Raw genomic sequence first — 18,605 nt, forward strand, 5'->3', positions numbered from 1 at the left:
GCAAGCCCCTGGGAGAACACTGGAGTTTCCCAACTGATTTCCCCCAAACTGTTGGCCATAATCACTTTCCTTGTCACATACTTCTCAGACAAACCTGGCACACAAATGGAAATACATTAACCATTTACAGAGCAGACCATTTTAATGCCAGAATGGCATGTAGGCATGTTTGTGCATGAACACATGTAGTTTAGAGGTACACCAGAGACAATGGAGTGTCATGTGCTACATTATTTCCTATGTCCATTCTTTCTAATTTGGAAGAAAAAGTAGGTTTGACTCTCATATTTCAGGTGCTATTAAAGGGAAGAGTGAAAAACACTGAGCACTTACAGCTCCTCTCAGAAAAAGTTCAAATAAAATAATCATGAAAGTGTATGAACAAAGCAGTTTCTGATGTACCTTCTTTCCTCCTTTCAAGTATATTCTGCTGCTTTCCTCACCTGCTGCGTGGGTTGTGCTTGATCACACCACATTTTCATCTCAACTGTTTTATTTTATGATTGCTATAAAAACACACAGCAACTCAGAGGAGGTGAGTGGTGACTGGGAGCAGGTTACAGCTGCTTGACCAAACACTGCCTTTGTGATTAGGATTTGTACAACTGCTGTGTAGAGATACAAGCTAGCAAAAGATCACCTTTGCTCATGACCACAATGACGGGAGCAGCTTTTGGGTGAGGGTGATCTCTACAAGACACTTGCATGAAAAAGTTTTGTAATTAGATTGCCTTTTGCAGCAGTTCTCCAGTATCCATTGAACTGCAGCCACCTCCAGAGCTTCCCTGCCTCACTGCAATGAATCCCAGCACGTGGTGAGCCTGTGGGAGAAACCTCAGCATGTTCTGTGCACCTCAGTCCTCTGCTCAGAGCTCAGGAACCCTCTCTTGTTCTGACCTAGCAGCTCTCGAGCTACCACCTCCTTCCATGCACCTGACAGAGGGAATGATGAGCCTCTCCCACTTCTGATAACATCAAGTTACAGACATTGCTCCTACAGCAAGCAAACTACAAACATGGGATTTTTAAGGTGTTTGTCTTTTCTTTTTTTAATTATTATTTCAGAAAGTTTAACAAATCCATAGATAAATCAAGAGAACATCAGATTTTTTCCTATAGGAATTTGATTTTGCATCTAGCAGGATGCTTCTTGTTCACTTCTAGGTTTTCCATCATTTCCATAAGAAGAATGTTACTGAGTAACCTACAGGTTTTAATTTCATTTTTTCTTTTAATTGAGGACTGCAAAGTACAGGCAGTACCAGAGAATCTCTTTTTGCACATTTGGAAAATATGTGGAAATTAGCTATTAACACTTAAAAAACCATTGCAACTGCACCATAAATTCAGTACTGCTGTACAACTATCAATGAATATTTCCAAAATTCTTGTATCTTTCTCCTGCTTTCTGTAAACAAATATCTCAGGACTGAGTGGGGAAGAACCATGAGCTGAGTTATCAAGAAATAGCAAACAACCATTTCCCCTGTCATGACTGAACATGAAAAGCACATAAATCTTGTCCTCTGCAAACATTCAGGAGCAATTTGACAGAGTTTCAAGAGAAAGGATAGACAAAACTGTTTTTCTCTTCTCTGAAAAGCAGCCTGTTAAGTGACACCTTGATGGGAAACTCTTTAAAGTTTTAACTGAGATGGCATCATCCATGGAGCTAAGATAAGGAAGAAATCAATTGAAGAGCAAATGTGCAGCTTAACACCAGTGAAGAAGCATCCTTCAAATTAACTCACATTTTCTCACTGACCATCTACCTCCTATTCTCATGTTAAGAGGAAACCTGAAGAGGACAGGCTGTCAGCTTTGAACACTCTAATTTGAACATTGTGACAATGCTACAGGAGTACACAGGCAGCCCCAGGACCTGCCCAAGGTGGCAGAGGAGACAAGGGTGACCACTGGTATGGAAAAGAGTAAGAACACCTGAGAGACTGCCTGATTTCTCAGCCTTTTCTCCCTGGTGAATCTTCTGAGGGCTTCAGTCTCCTTAAGGAACGTGGCCTAGCTTAAAAAGTGCCCCAGGCAAAAAGAGAGGTGCCCCAGCCCATGATAAATTTTGCTTAGACCTTGTTGCATCCCACTGTTGCTCTAAGCTGTACCATGGAGTTAACTAATCTTAGATTTCAGAAGGAAATCTAGACCTTACCCTTAGTGTTGTTACAGAACACATTTTTCACTAAAACTTGTGTGGTTTTTGTGGCCAAAATGTTGATTAGGTGTCTATCATAGGAATAGGCTACAACAAGTATTAATAATATCATTAATAAAAATTAATGATTATTTTGGTGATATGCAGGTAATCTCCACATTTTTGGCTGCAGTAGCCTGTCATTGTCATCAAGAATCACTCAGATTTAGCTGTCTCTACAAGAGCAGTATGATTTGGGAAAGCTACAAAAACCTTTTTGTTGGTCAATTCCCTCACTCTACAGAATGAGATTTTCACTATTGGTTGTGAAGTCATTACTAGAAAAATATGAGACCTTCTCCTCTTAAAAGGACTGGTAACACAGTAACTGTGATTGTTGTGAACAGCAGAAAAACAGGAGTGACATACAAATGGGGTTTACACCCTAGAAATTCTCTCTGAGCACATCAGAGTTACCCCTTTCTGCAGAAAGAGGGTGAAAAGCACAGTGCAAAAAACACAGTTGTGCATGCATGGCATAAATCAAAATGCCAAGCATACTCTGAGCCACACGGATTCTTCTGTGAAAATTCAGATACTGGTCCCTTACCTTTTGCTGGGCTTATCAGAGAGCTGAAAATTAAAGCCTTGGTTTGTACTGGAAAACACAAATTCTGATATTTTTTCCCAATTTATAAATTCCCTGTGTCATTTTGAAAACATACATTTAAAGTAACTCTCCTTTCTTACCCTGTGAAATGGATACTGATATTTTTGACTAAGGATATTTTTGGTTTGGATGTGCCTACAAGTATGTTTCAGTTCCTTTATGAAATAATCACTATGTGATCACTGAAAGAGCTCAGAGATATAAAAGTATCAAGATTGTCTAACACAGGAATTTTGAATACAAAACTTGACCCAAAAAAAAAATCATCTGGGAGTCTAAAATATTGCTTCTCCTGAGAAGAACTAGGCTTTTCCCACAGCTTTCAATTTGTGGTGGAATTCTTTTTAGGATCATAGAGAACCTCTCAATTTCAATTCATACATACTTCTCCTTTTAGTTATTTAGTCATTTCCAGGGAAGCCATGAACAAATGAGTTAGGTACTCCTATATTCTAACTTTTGTTCAAAGCCTAGGAGAACTAGAAAAAGAATTAAAGAAAGGCCCATTGGCAAATGTACATGGTGATCATTCCAGCATGCATTGCCTGAAAAAACACCCCAAGAAAGTGATTTGTTGAAGTCCTGCTGCTTCCACAGTTGGAAAATATTTCAGAGCAAAAAAAAAGCTTACTTGTACTAGTTTGCTCTGAAGTTTTCCTGTTGAAATAAAAGAGCAAGTTCTTGCAGTTGCCAATAAGTCCTTAAACTTGTGCATAGACACTTGGCTAATTCTTGGATTCATACATAAAGACAGGATAGTTTGCAGCTGTGAATTGTGAATATTTTTTAATAAAACCACTCAGTGTTTCCTGAGACAAAATCCTAAATTGACTTGTTATGGTTTACTATAGTGCATATATGGCTGTTAAATTCATTACTACATTTGGTGCAGCTCCACTTACAGCAGCAGCAATTTAACACCCTGTAGTGGCAATCCTAAATAGAAAATTAAATTATACATTTGCTTCAGTTCAAGCTCTGAAAATTATTTCTGTGTAATACAACATAACATCTTTTTGAACAACAGGATCTATTTATTTTGCAGGTTTTAAAACCAGGTCAACTTCAGCAAGGTAGGAGATGGAATGAGAGAAATATCTATGTCTGCTAGGTATTGAGCATGATAGATAAAGTACAAGGGCAAAATTGTGTGAAAGAGAGTGACCAAGGAGATGGAGAGCCACAGCAGACACACTGAAAGTCAGGAAAGGATAATAGTATTGGGGGGAAAAAAAACCACTTCAGGATTTTCAACCCATGGATAAGATAAAGCTCCAAGTCTGCAGCTGAAGCTTTTATTCAGCCTTACAGAAGTTACCAACTGGAAGGCAAAATGTTGTTATTTAGCTTGGTATGATTTCTAATGCAAAAACGTAAAATACCTTTGTAACAATTGATCATGAAATAAAACCAGCAAGTATGCTCCTGGTAATGCTTCCCTGGCATCCTACTAGGATGTTTACAATGATCTCCTTCAAGCTCTTCCAAATAGCTCTCAAAATGAGTCTCACAGATAACCTGGCAGGTTAATAGGACAGCTCTGCTCTCAGAAGCTCCTGCCAACCAGGTCATCCATGGATATTAAGAGCTAGGAACAGCGCTATTAGATTAAATTGCGTATTACCAGAAATGCATTAAACATCTTGCCCTTAGTAACAGGGTTTTCTCTTTTAAAGACAATCACTTTGTGAACTATTTATGGAACTCAGATACTAAAGTCAAAGAGGTTATTAGGCTGCCTGTGAGCTTGGCTTTTCCTGTGTTTTGCTCTGAGAATTTGATTAAGGACAATGACTAAAACTACAGGAACAAGAGACAGCTCCCTTCACTGGCTACATCCATACAGTTTCAAGGAGAAAAGGCAGCATTGTCTCATTTGACATCCTCTTAAACCCAACCTGAATAACACTGGTCTGAACCTGAACTTTACATTCAAACAAAGCAGATCACCTCCTGTTGCTCAGGTGGAAATCGTGGGAGAAATTACTCTGCTGTGCAAAAGCAGAGGGGGACTACCCAGAAGAGCAAGAGCTGCAGTGATGCTCAGCCCAGCACGACTGTCAGAGCTCATCTTGAGTTTTGACTGAATCAAGTGCCTTTCACACCATTTTAATTGAGTGACTGTTTCTGTTGAAACAAGTTTATTCAAAAAAAAAAAAAAAAAAGGAAGACAGCAAAGCCAAAAATAAAAATCAATATTTACCAGCCTGAAGACCTGCTGACTAATCTATATCAAATCAGCTTGTATCTGGTAATTATGAAATGTATTAATTATATAAAAAAAATTAAAACACCCATGGAGTACTGAGATTGATATGCTTCTCCCAAATATCTTTCCCACTCAATACTGTTACTGCAGAAAAGCCACTGAGGTAAAGGTGTGTGGGCAATTTCACGGAGCCTCACCCTGCCCCGAGCTCAGTGTAACCCAGGCCTGCAGACCTCTGATTGCTGCAGGACAAGCAGTTTGCACAGGGATTCAGGACAGGGACAGCCAGAGTATATTTTGAAGACAGAACTAGAGAGCAAACACTATTTGGAGACCAGAAACAGTGGTGTTTTTAATCACAGGACATCTCCCCTTTTTTCAGTGACTGTGTATGAGCAATGCATTTAATTTTTTTTTTCGATGGCACACATCCCTCCTCCGCAAGTGTGCTGCCAGGCAGAGAGGATGATTACAGGAAGGCTGAGATGAGGGAAAGCCTCCCCAGTTTTACCAAGCTTTTCACATACCACCTCAGAATCAGCAAGACTGAAAATCGAAACAAGGAAAGATCCATACACTGTCTCTAGAAATAATCTGCCTATTTTCACACCTTAGATCTCACCAAGACAATATTGAAGAAGAAATTGCCTCAACCACCTGCCTATGTGCAGTTCAAAAAATAACAGACTAATGGTGTGGTGCCCACAAATGCAAAGAAATGATGATGCTTTGATTTCAGAAGTGCTAGCCTCTTCTTGCCCACCACAATGCAAAACAACAACAACAACAACAAAAAAGGCATTTTTCCCTCAAGAAAGAAAATTTAGGAAGAAAACCACCCCAAATTTGTCACAGTAATTTATTTAGAACAGCTATGTGGGAAAGACAGTGAATGATCTTGTTAAGAGCCTCTGGAAAAAAGTACTGGAAGATGCCCTTGCCTGCTTGAAAGGAAATTCTCATCAGGTGCAAGTTTACTTCCCAAAAAGTCAAGCTGAAAGCTTATCGGATTGGCAACGGATTACCTTACTTACAGCCATGTAAGTAATTTAGTGACACTGTGTTGAAATAAGATAAGACTGGGAGTAATTAGATACTTATTTAACAGACAAAACAGCAGAATTCTGCACGGAATACAGACTCTGCACCATCTGCTGCAGGCCCTCTAAAGGTCGTCCGGATCACCTGAAGTGCACTTGTGCCTGTTAAGCTTAATTAGGAGCCCAGTGCAGAGTTGCACAAAGAAACAAATCACTAATCCTCCAGTCAAAACCAAGCAAATACATATGTGCTTAGCTTAATGCTTTGCAAAGCTATTCTTGACCTGAGGATTTTACCTTATTAGAATTGTGCAAAAGCTTGTAGGGGTGAGGTAGAAGATGCCGGTGTATTTTCTCAGTGTTCAGATAATTATTTTTTTTAATCATGTCAGGACAACAAGGTCTCTCTCTATATTTTTGGAAATAATTGTTTAAAGAAAAAAAGTCCCTAATCACTAATAACATTTCTTTGAACCCTGTAAAATCAGGACTGACTGACATTATGCCAAAAGACAACACATTTTTATCCTGTTTTCAATGCCATTTTGGATCTCTTGCTAATTCAGTTGCCTCTGACCTCCAGCAGCCCTTCTTTCCTACACCAGGGACAGAATGCAGAATATCAAACCACAACAAAATGCCTTCCTTCCATCTTGACAGCTTTGTAGTAAAGTACAGAAATATTTGCCAGCTTTGGGGAGCAGAGTCAAATCCTTGCATTCAAAATGGAAGTGAACTGTTTTGATCTGGCCAAGACTGAAAAAAACCCCTCTATTTACCCAGCTGTAGAGCAATGATTCTTGGACAAGAGAGGACAGAGCCAGACTCAGCAGTGCAGCTCATGAGGTGCTTTGGCTCTGGAGTGTGTGTTCTGCATCTGTGAAACCTCAGTGCAGAAAAACCCTGCTGGACCTCAGCTCCTTTGGGGGGAGCATCAGAAACGTATCTCCTCCCAGTGACAGCTCTGCCTCAAAGTACAAGTGAAAAAGACCCACCAAAACAAAATCCAAATCAGACACAAACATGACCTTTGTGGACCCAGCAGCACATCTCCCAGTGGCAAAGGTGAAAAGACATTGGAAAATATTGAAGTTCTGGTGAGTGTGAGCACAAAATCACATCATATTCTTTCTGTATCATCCTTTCTCTTCACTGGCATTGCAAATAGATGTAACTGTGTCTTCTACCAGTACCAGTGAGAGCTTTCCTCAAGTACCTCCTTGAAGTGCACTCAACTGGTGAAGGAATTATTTATCCACTTTTCTAGTGAATATGGAGCTCAGGTCCTCATACACCCAGTGAAATACCACACCAATCACTAACAGAAGGAAAAAAGAAAAAAATAGTCCATCTAAAACAAAGTGATTTCTTCTTCAAAATAGCCCTGTTTCTGTAAATTACTCAGTGATAGTTCAGGAATCACTTGGCAAATAAACCCAACCCCACTAAAAAAACCCCATGTGAATGAACAACACATTGCATGCAGACAGACAGAAAAACAGGGTGACATCGACATGCAAAAAAATTTACAGTCTTTGCTTTGTTCAGTCATAGAAGAGTTTTTCCAACATCTCTTAGAATGACAGAAGCGGTCAAGTACTCTTCTTAAAATTAGTTTTTAAAAATATTGCCTCAATTGCTTGACATTTTAAATCCTCTATCTTTTCAAAGTTACAGCCCAGCAATATTAAAATATAAGCCATTAAAAATGTAAAAGCAAGCAACAGGGATCAGTGCGATGTTTTTGGTAGAGCTGAAGACCCTTAATCCATTTAAATATAACATCTAACATTATTCCTTTAAATATTTCTGGACTTTAAAGCAAACATGAATTTATATTTGGGATTGAGCCTGATATGGCTCAAGATGTGTCAGAATGACAGGAGGAGTAGCTGGTAATTTAAGAAAAGCAGTTTTCCTGTTGAAGTAGGTAAGTGTTTTGTATGCAAAGGCAACAGCCAACCCTGTGCGAAAGGGCAAAAAACTTTTCTTAACAATGCAGAGTAGACAACTTCAAAACCTGACTGCAACAGCTGTAACGTGTCACAGGATGTATAATTAACAAATTTAAATGACGTGGTGCAGATCCGAGTACAACTGCTCCTGTTGCAAGCACCTGACAGGAGAACACTGATCATGGCAAACACTGCCAATTGCCTTTTTTCCTCAGGACACCAACACCTGTGTGCTCCCATGGGAAACACATCAGCCTGAGCAGCCACAGGCATAAACCTGAGCAGGCAGCCTGAGATCCTCACTCCTCCTGAAATGTTACCTCATGGGCCTATTTCAACACAGCTGTGTGCAACAGAGGCCCCGGGGAATCCTGACAGAGCTGGGGCTTTGATCTGTCCCTTGCTTCACCTCCTGCCTTCAAACCTGTAACCTTATGTTACCTCCCCAAACAGCAACCAGCACTTCAGTAAAATGGAGAGACGGGAATCTGAACCGTGTCCTTCACTACTTTTAGCAAGATGTACCTTTCAAAGCTTGTCATAACTGTAATATTGTTTATGGTTTTAGATCCTTACTTTATTAACAGAAATATTCTGTTTCTACAGTTCAGGACAGGCAAAGCATCACAGAAATAAACACCTTCAGAGATTTTTAAGCCTGCTTTCATTAACAGAAATTTTTCTCTACAACCTGTCTTCATGTTGTTCCGAAAGATGCGGAAAACTGTTGACTCATTTTGTAACACAGAGGATGTGAGCTGTACTTGGAGAGCAAATGATGAACAAATCTTTTTGTCACAGTGAAAGCCAAACCGATGCATCTTAAAAGACAAATTTTATCTCTTGCACTAGACATTGAGCACACAACCCTTTGACTTCAGACAGCAAAACTGAGCTTAATCCTCTGCACAAAGCTGCTGCTGGCAGAACACTGATGCCCATGTGCTCAAGGTGCAGGGCCTGGCAGAGCCTGTACTTGCAGTGCATTCTGGCAGGAAGGAACCACCACAGAGCTCGGGGAATAACCATCACCTGCACACCAGAGCCTGAGTGCTGATACCTGAACAGCTCTGCCAGCAAAGCCCCGCATTTTATGAAGCAATTTTGCTTTGCAGCAAAGGGAACGGAACATAACAGGTGGAGGTTAGCAACAGCTTGTGGGCCTTAACAGATTCCCTTCCCCTTTCCAAAAGGGATCCAAATGTTCAAGTTGTCACCCTTAAACTGAGAAATTGGATAGCTATTGAAGAGTTGGGAAAGGGTGTTTTTTAACAGTACATTCCTCAAGAATATTTTGGAATGTGCCCCACTGCCTTCAGAGACACTGAAATTGAAATCTCTCCTGGTGTTACTATGAATAAAGGTGATCAAATGCTTCACACACCAACATAAATAAGCTTATTTCACTGTTATTATGCAAAACTGAGAAATACTTAGAAAAACCTTCAGCCTCCCAAGCTACACCCTTGCTACATCTTGGTAGCTATGAGTCAGGTCTTCCAAAAGCTTAAGGTTTTCTCATATACATTGGGAATAAGCTGTAAAGACATTTCTTTCATATATTTCTTGTTTCATAAAAGCAAAGTAAAATTTACAAAAACTAAACCCACATCCCTCCTCCAACTTTCATTTTTTAAGCAATAACCTGGAGGTATTCAATGCAAAGTTGACATCAAACAAATTTTACTAGAGAAAACAAGAACAACAGCAAAAATTACTAATTAGAGGTAACATTGAGACTGCTCTCTCAACTGCCAAAGTCAAAGCAATACACCTGTAAAGGTGAGATGAAATGATGGCCCTCTGCACATGGGAACAGCCTGGCTGCTCAGGAGCTGCAGCTCCTAACAAGCGAGCAGCAGCACCATGAAGGTGTGCAGACAATGAAAGGAAGCCAGCAGCTAATTCTAAGCCTAGCCAAGCTTGAAAGAGCTGCTTTTCCTTCCCTCCCTCCCAGAAATTATGGAAAGGGGGCTTAATAAAGCACTCTGAATTTTTTAGGCATTTCTCTCCGCTCCCTTCAGTTTTATGGCACTCATCACAGCCCATCCTTTCCACCCTTGCACACACAAGTTTCCACAGACAGCTTCGAAGGAATGGATCAGTGCTTCTGCAAAACAGAAGAAGCCACTAAAATGTTGCAGGTCAAAGGAATTAAACCATCTCCTTCTGTGAGCTATTTCAAGGATACTGAAATTCTACTGTATTGTCAGGTAACAGCTTCAGCTATTACGTGCCAGACTGTTTAACATATGAAGTCTTGCAGGAGGACTCGTAGGTTTAAGCAGAGAAACAAAGCACTTTAAATTTATACTTGAGACAAATTAAAGAATTAGTTACCTCTTGACAACATCTAGAAGAAAAATTCATGGTGTTCACCAAGGTACCATTCCAAAGGCAGGCTCATTCAGGTTTGTATAGCTACTGAAAGCTGCCAAACAAATACCAAAGGGATCACAGCTGAAGGAAGGCATTGTCTGTTCTGTTTTCTCTCCAAGTGGCTCTCAAAAGAGAGGAGAGGAAGGTACTGAAGTGTTGTCCTCCACCTCCATTTGGGAAGCAGCAAGTGCAGCTGAATGGTTGTGCCTGAAGTGACCCAAGGAGGGAGGCTGGGGAAAAAGAAATCCCAATGTGGTCAAGAGCCCCCCGAGTCACTGCTCAGTAAAGGGTGACCAGAAAGTCCATACACCATCTGACCTGCCATGCACTCAGGAGTCCCCAAACTGTATCAAACTTTGTGTCTTTCCTGTACCTAGTTAGTGATGGAGTAAACTTGAGGTACGTTCATGTGTCAGGATTTAGAGCTTGTGGCCTTCTAACACAAACACCCTCTGAAGCAAGAAGGATGGACCTCTAATACAGCTGTATGTAAAATTAAATCACATAATTGCTGTCCTCCAAAATTACAAAGTTGTTTTTCACATATATTGCCTTCATGGTTGGCATCAGTGCAATTTTTGTTTACAAGGGACATCTACAACAAATTACAGCCCTCCTCCCCCCTCCCCTTATTAATTACAATTAAAACATTCCTACAAAAGAGTTTCTTGAACAAATAAAGCAATCTATCATTTTTTGCATGCTTAGACATTCAGATCTACCAATGTTTTTCCAGCAGGCAACATTTAGCCAAGGAAAACAAACAAAGAAAAAAAAAGGAAATCAAAATGGGCAAATATGAGCAGGTCAGTCTCCACAGAGACTCAGCTGGAATGATAAATGGAGCCCACACATTTCACACTTGGACTGTTTGGGAAACAAAATTACCTTCTGGCTCTTGTTTCTTTTTTACTCCTGCCATCCATGGAGCACAAAAAGAACAGCCCCAGTCCCACAAAGCTCTGGGCAGCATTATGTGCATTATGCATGGACTCATTTGCTCCACAAAGCCATTGTGAGCTCTTTCAGCTCCCAGCCTGGACTGGAGCAGAAGAAAAACTGAGATGTAAACCAGGAGAGGGGCACAGGCACCAGGCAGCTCTTCCAGCTTTGCCAGATACTTTTCACCTGCATTGACAGTGATTCATTGCCCCTGTTGTCTCTCCTAGCAGCTAAAATGCCATTCATTAGCATGACTGTAAAAGCAAGGAATTTTCTCCTTAGCATCTCCCTCTCAAGAGATGCAGCTCGGGAGGAAGAGGAGGAGTTCATCAGGGAAAAGAGACCAAGCAAGGGCAGTGGGTAGGAAAAGCTGATGGCAGACAAAGGAAAAATGCACAGGAGAAAAGCCAACAACCAGAAAAACAGAGAGGTGAGCAGCTGAAGGCAACTGTTCACAGCTGTGATTGAAATTTGAGTAGTGGGGAATCACTAAGTTTTGACTAATCTTTCTCCATGCTTCCCTATTTTTTTTTTTTGAAAGAAAAATATACAAGCTCCTCACTGAAGGGGTTGCTCCTTAATAGAAACTTAAAACCATTGTCCAAGGAAGGTGAAGAAATACAGGGCGTGATAAAATTAAAAAAAAAATCAGACAAAGCAAGTGTTTTTGATGGCTATAAAGTGGTACTATTTTAATGTATTTAACCCTACACACCCCATTCCTTGACAGAAATGCATATAAATCAGTTTTTCTGAATTTTTAAAGACACACTAAAAAAGGAGAAAGAAAGCCAGGAAGTGTCTTTCCCCAGCATTTATTGCTCCTAAATTTATCAAGTGATACATCAGGTAAGTATTTTGGGTAGCAGTTTAGCCCTTAAAGCTTTGGGGGCCAACATATTGGCACAGCTGCCAGAACTTTCTTCTCAAGTAGCCTGGTGACAAGAGCATATCATCACCAGGACAGGAGGGTTGGAACCCTCTTGGCTCCTCTCTGGCACCTGAGGGAGCTCTGGTGAGACCTCTGCCGACTCAGCTCTGGAGTCTGTCTACAGCACCCAACACCACAAAATGACATTTAAGTGGCTTCTGCTGCCTCCATAAACTTCTCTTTCACAGTTTATTGTGGAAGATATCAGCCCCAGTAAACACCAGTTCTGTTTTATGACACAAGAAGAAAAAGTTTGTAATGATCTGTCCAATGACACCACCTCATCAGAAATTTTATATTGCAACAATAAAGTGCCCCTTTTGTTTTAATTGTCTGTCACTCTCTAAGGACTAATTCACATTGTACTGCATAGAATTCACATGCATCCCCTGATGGTTTCTTATCCGTTTTCCCCATATTATTATTTAATAGATTTTTTGAGTACTTTTTGCCCCCTCATGAAACAGTGCAGCAGTGCTGACAAATGTTGGCAAAAGGAGAGAGAGACAGACATATTTTACACCCAAATATCAGGAGAATGAAGTTCTGAAAAGAACAGGGCATATCCCTTTATTAATATTCATCTCTTTATTAAAGTGATCAGCTCATTATTAAAGTCATCAGCAGGATTGCAGAGTCTGATTGGAGTTTTCCACGCTGCTGCAGCCATCCAAAGGAGCAGGTGCCATCCCACTTCATCCTTCCACTGTAAACAGTAGGTGCCAAGTCCTTGTTCTCATAGGAACAGCTAGGAGTTCTGTCTGGTCAACCATCAGAAGGCAGAGCAGTGGTAGTCTGTCATTAGTGTGCAGAGTCAGCTCTTTGCCCTCAGAGAAAAACCTTGAGAGTTTCCCATTGTTTGACTCAGTCACTTCAGCTGGCCAGTTCCCATTCCATTCAGACTCCTCATAGGTCATGGTGAGTCTTCAAACCAGGCCAGGGGCTGCGTCCACTTCTTGCTTGGCCAGGGCACTATCTAATTCTCCTCTGACGCATCTAGCTTCTTGTCTTGGGGTGCAGTTTCTCTAAAAAACCCTCCCAGGATTCACAGGGGTGGTTTTATTTGCATATACAAATGCATATGCATTTGTCCTGGTCACAGCAGAGGGTATCCCTGCTGAAAAAAAGGTAGTTAAAGTGAATAATGTCTGGGCAATCAAGACAGGAGCTGCTTCTTTTCACATTTTAATGAGGTAGGAGAAGGCCGCCCGGGCAGCTTTCCTTCGCCCAGGCGGCTTTCCTCCTCCATCCTCAAACTTGCTGGGGTTTGGGGGGTACCTCTAGCCTAGCCGGGAGGGGGTCAGCCGCTTTCAAGGGACAGCAGCCTCACCCCAGCTATGGGGTTCTTTGCAAAAAGGAAAAACCCCCATTTTTCTAAAAGGCAGGGAGACGGCACACATTGAGAGGAGGGTGGGGTTGCATTCTGAGAGCTCAGAGCTCTTTTAATATGCTAATGGGTGCTTTGTATTTTCCTCTGGGGGGATGGAGCAACTGTCTCGCTATGGGGCTAGGACAGGGATAGCCCAGCCCGTCCCAACCGGGAAATTTTTTTATAACAGTTCCAAGCAGCAGCATCCATTATCTGCAGATAAGATGCTTTTCATTCGTGGCTAACACAGGCAGTGGAAGTGGTTACTTGTACCTCAGTCTAAATTGATCAAAGTCAGGAAAAATGATTAGATGTCAAAATACTTGAAGTGTATCCCTTTGATCAGGATCAAAATCAAGACTGAACTTTGAATATAATGTGCTACTACATCTCAGTGGTCCTTTGAAGGGGGAAAAAACCCTAAATTCATGAGCAAGTAATACCGTTGCTATGAATGGGACAGGAAAGCTGACATCTTATTCTCATCTCCTAATTTGGTAAACCCACCATGCTTACAAATTCCTGTTTTCAAGAATCTGAATTCCTGCTTTTCAGCAGGGCTGCATGACTCATGTCATCTTCATGCACAGTGGTGCTGGCATTGACACTTCACTCACATTTTCTGCCCAGCCTCACTCACTCATAGCCAGGTACAAATTCACATCTGTCCTTCATTTTTATCCATTATCTAAAGTAGAGCCAGTTCTGTATCACGCTACATGTTATTAAACATATTAAAGGAAATATGTATGACATGGGGGGGAAATGTAAATAAAAATCACAAACAAAACAAAACGAAACAAACCCCAAACCTAGCTAACAAAAAAATCAGAGCAATGGTAAAGGACCAAGACAATGGGATAATACAGTAACAAGTTTGTCACAGACAAACTGGCTGCAGCAGAAATAGTGTTAAAAACAGTTACAACAGAAAATCAGTAATTCCTGCTACCTCTCAGTTGTTAGGTCACTAATATTTTGAAAAACGCAGAGGATGAAATTCAAAAGCAACATGCAGAAAGGAAAATTTCTCCTTAAGGTCACTCTCCATGCAAAAAGTCTGGCACAGAAAATCTTACCAGATTAATTGCCACCCCATGGCAGGGGTTGAAACAGGATGATCCTTAAAACCCCTCCAGCCCAAGCCATTCTATGATTCTGGGACTAAAATTGCTACTCAGGCCTGAAATGTAGAATTATGAGGCAAATAACAGAAGAGGTCTGAAGGCATATGAGGGGTTTCCAGACTCCAAGAGTGAAGAAACAGAGAATTGCATGCAAAACAGAGAATAATGTGCAAAGGTCACATCAGGCTGAGCCAAATTCAAGCATCAAAGTGGCTACGTGGGCTCTTAAGGCAGCTGTAAAAATGAATAAACCAGAGGCACAGAAAAACAAGCTGGAAGTCAGCACAGAGTAATAAATAGGACCAGGGTGCTTTTAGTCCTGTATCAGCTCTTTCACAAAAGAACTTCTAAGGGAAAATCACAAGTTTGAGCAGTCAATGGTAACTTCACAGTAACTTCAGTTCAAAGCCTGGATTGAAGCTTGCTATGTAGACAAAAGAAAGCTCTTCTTTGGAGTCAATAAAGATTTTTTTCAGGGAATTCACTGTGAATATGCACAAATTATCTTCAGACGTGAGGCAGCATGCGAGCAAAAAAATAAATGACTGAACTATTAACTGAAATCACAGTATTAGCTAGAAGATAAGAGAATAGGGAGCAAGGATTATAAAAATTAAACTGTTATAGCTTGAAAACAAAACTATGTGAAAGATCATTCCAGCATGTCTGAGTCAAAATTAATGTAGCCAGCCAGAAAGACAATGTCAGATTTTTATTACTCTTTAGTCCCTCCTATGATTAAGAGCTTGTTTGCTTGCCTCATGCTGATAGAGGAATGTGGTTTTTGACTTTTTAAAATGATGCCTATTATTCACATGGTAGGTTCCTGCACACCATCGTTGTGACACGAGGTTGAGCTTTGACCAGGAAGATAAAATGCAGCTAATTTGTCTACAAAAGTCACTTGTACTGGAAGTATTCCACCCCTCATTAAGATACAAACTAAGGCTGGATATTGAAAATGCTTTGTGCATCCACCTTCCAAAAAACGCTAGTTTTAATTTCTGTTCCTGTGGTAGGAAATGGTACATACTCAAACCCCAGAGAAAATTACCCTCACTAACTCTTGTTAATTTTATTTTTTATTTCTCTGAGGAAAGAAAACAAGGATTAAGAATTCCTAATTAACACAAGCTTTGTTAGACTAAAATACATTGTAAATCAGCAGCTTAGTTCAGAAAGAGCTCACATGTACCTTGATGGGCACTGACCAGGGAAAAAAAATAAAATAAAAACAACTCTGATTCAATAAAGATGTTGTTGATTCTGGTGCCCTTTCCATTGCAAATAAAGATGAACAGCACAATTACTCACAACCTAAAAACCTAGAAGCCACTGAAGAGCTCCACCTCAAAGTGATAAACTTGAACCACAACTAAAATTTCCTTATGAAGTTAGCAGATTTATCCTGGAGTGATTCTGCTTGTGAATGTTTTGAAAGGATTAAAACTTTGTAGCATATTAAACCCTTCTGTCATCCAAGAAAAGGAAAAAACACAGGAAAATTTAATGTAAAATGTTTTTTCTAGGCAGATCACAATTGTATTTTTCCACTACATATTTCAGATATTATCAGCCATCACATTTAAACAATTAATGTCATCCTTTGTTATCAAATTACAGTGGTCATTTATGAAATACCTGTGATGGGCATTCTCTCAGCTTTGAAATAATGACACCCAGAGATAAACACTCCAAGACTGAAGAGCTGCTTTCAACAATTTGAATCATTATACATCAGCCAAAATTTACATTCAATATAATCCTAATTTATATAACAAAGAGTATTATATATCTTCACTTGTACACATAGCAATTTTACATGTTCTTCTAGTAAGAACTTTCTTCACATCATGACTTCACAAGTTTTAAGCTTGTGAAAGCAGCAATTTGTTCCCTGTCTGCCATGAATGGTTCTTTGCTATGTGCAAAAAAAGGACTTTGGTATGACAAAGACTCAGACAATACAGGCAGTAGCTAAAGCAATTACTGTGTTCTGCATTGTTACACTCCATAACTACATAAATTTAATCCTCAGAGTTGGCTTTTGTCATAGCATTTTCCTTTATAATGTTAGAATTGCCTTTTGATGGAGTCTGAGATTTTGCTCTTTCTGGCCCACAGTGCTATGGATAATGCCTCTCTCATCGAGTTTTGAATTCTCAGGAGCAGTGCTATCAAGAGTGAGATTAAGTGATGTTCCAGACCAAAATTAAGCCTTTCTGAAGAAAAAATATTAACTGCACCTACTTTCAGTCCCTTCCTCTGCCTTCTCTCCCCTAATCCAAATACATCTTAAGCTCAGACCTTCCTTCTATTCCTTCTGATAAACTTCAGCAAAAAATCCAGATAGAAGTTTCAGCTGAGCATTTACACACACACAGTCAAACGAACACCCAGATAAGCAGGGGGCAACATTTTACCTCACATTGCTTAAAATTGGAGGTTTAAACAACTTGACTAAAACCACCAGGAATCAGAGAAGAATAACTTACAGGCAGATATGGATCTGAACTACTTACACAATGCTAAAGAAACTCAGATTTGCTAAAATCTGTGCAGTCAACAATGACATAATAAAGGAATCCAGAGCAGTCCAGTCTAGTCTAGTCTCACTTGTGTCTACATTTGAGTCTGTTTGGGTTTTGCATTAGAAATTCATGATTACAATGAAATTAAACAAGAGATGAGCCAGGAAGCAGCTTGAGCAGTGGAAATCAGCTTTGAGCTGTATGTTCACCCTCCTTTTAATCAAGTATTTAATTTCATTGTAGTAATGTTGCTCCCTTACTTTTATATATTTTTCCCTTTTTCTTCTGATTATAGGAGGTGTCACCCCATTTTCTCCATGGGATCCAAATTTGTAAACAAAATAATTATTTCTTAACAGTAGCTATACACATTTTTTTCTGTTCTTAAAACATCCAGGATTTTGTAATTGTGTTAAATATGTCATACTGCCACAAATAGAATACATAAGGTAAAAATCAAATGAAACATTAAAATTACTAATTGGTAGTTCAGAACAGCAAATTTTTAGTATGAAAGCTTGCCTGAAACTATTATTTGATATTGCTAGATGTTCTACTATGAAGAAAAGCTGATTAACACAGAAGTTGGGAGGTTATTTTAGAATATTCCAAGCAGCAGATCAGTGTCTTTTAGCAAGAGAGAGCTATGTAAACAACAGACATTCATAATTCAAAGAGATAACATTGAACTTACAACAAAAACTTCTCCTTCAGGAAAGAAAAAAAAAAAAAAAAAGAGAGAAAAGGATATTCTTCACCATATAGGCAATTTCAAAAACTCGTATCACAGGCAGAATTGCTTTCCATAGATTGAAAACACAACAATTAAAGCAACAGCATTTGTTTGGAGAAAATCACTCTTTGGCTAAATTCTTCCTCTTTCACACACTAAGCTGAGAACTACAAGGCCCTGATATTTGACAATTATGTTTGTTTCACCTTTTATCTGCAAAGATTTAAATAAAGAAATGCATTTTAGTACTATAGATTTCTGAAATGTAAAAAGTAAAATTATCATCATTGCTGGTGTTGCTATAGCAAATGACCCAAATCAAAATGGTTTGACCTTGAATCACCAAAATGTATTAGAACAGGAATTTTACAGCTTTTCCTCTCCTGTTCAACCCTCCACAAGGTTACATTATCCTGGAGCTGTCACAGAGCTCTGCTTTGTTAGCACCGTTTCATTTTAGCAGAGATTCTTAACAAGTCAACTTCCTTTTTCCAGTTATGACTTTTACAGAATATATTCTATTTCCACGCAATTGCTATTGAAGAAACTGAAATAAGAATTTCAGGCTTTTTA

The sequence above is a fragment of the Prinia subflava genome, chromosome 6 (genome assembly GCF_021018805.1).
Source record: "Prinia subflava isolate CZ2003 ecotype Zambia chromosome 6, Cam_Psub_1.2, whole genome shotgun sequence".
Lineage (NCBI taxonomy): Eukaryota > Metazoa > Chordata > Aves > Passeriformes > Cisticolidae > Prinia > Prinia subflava.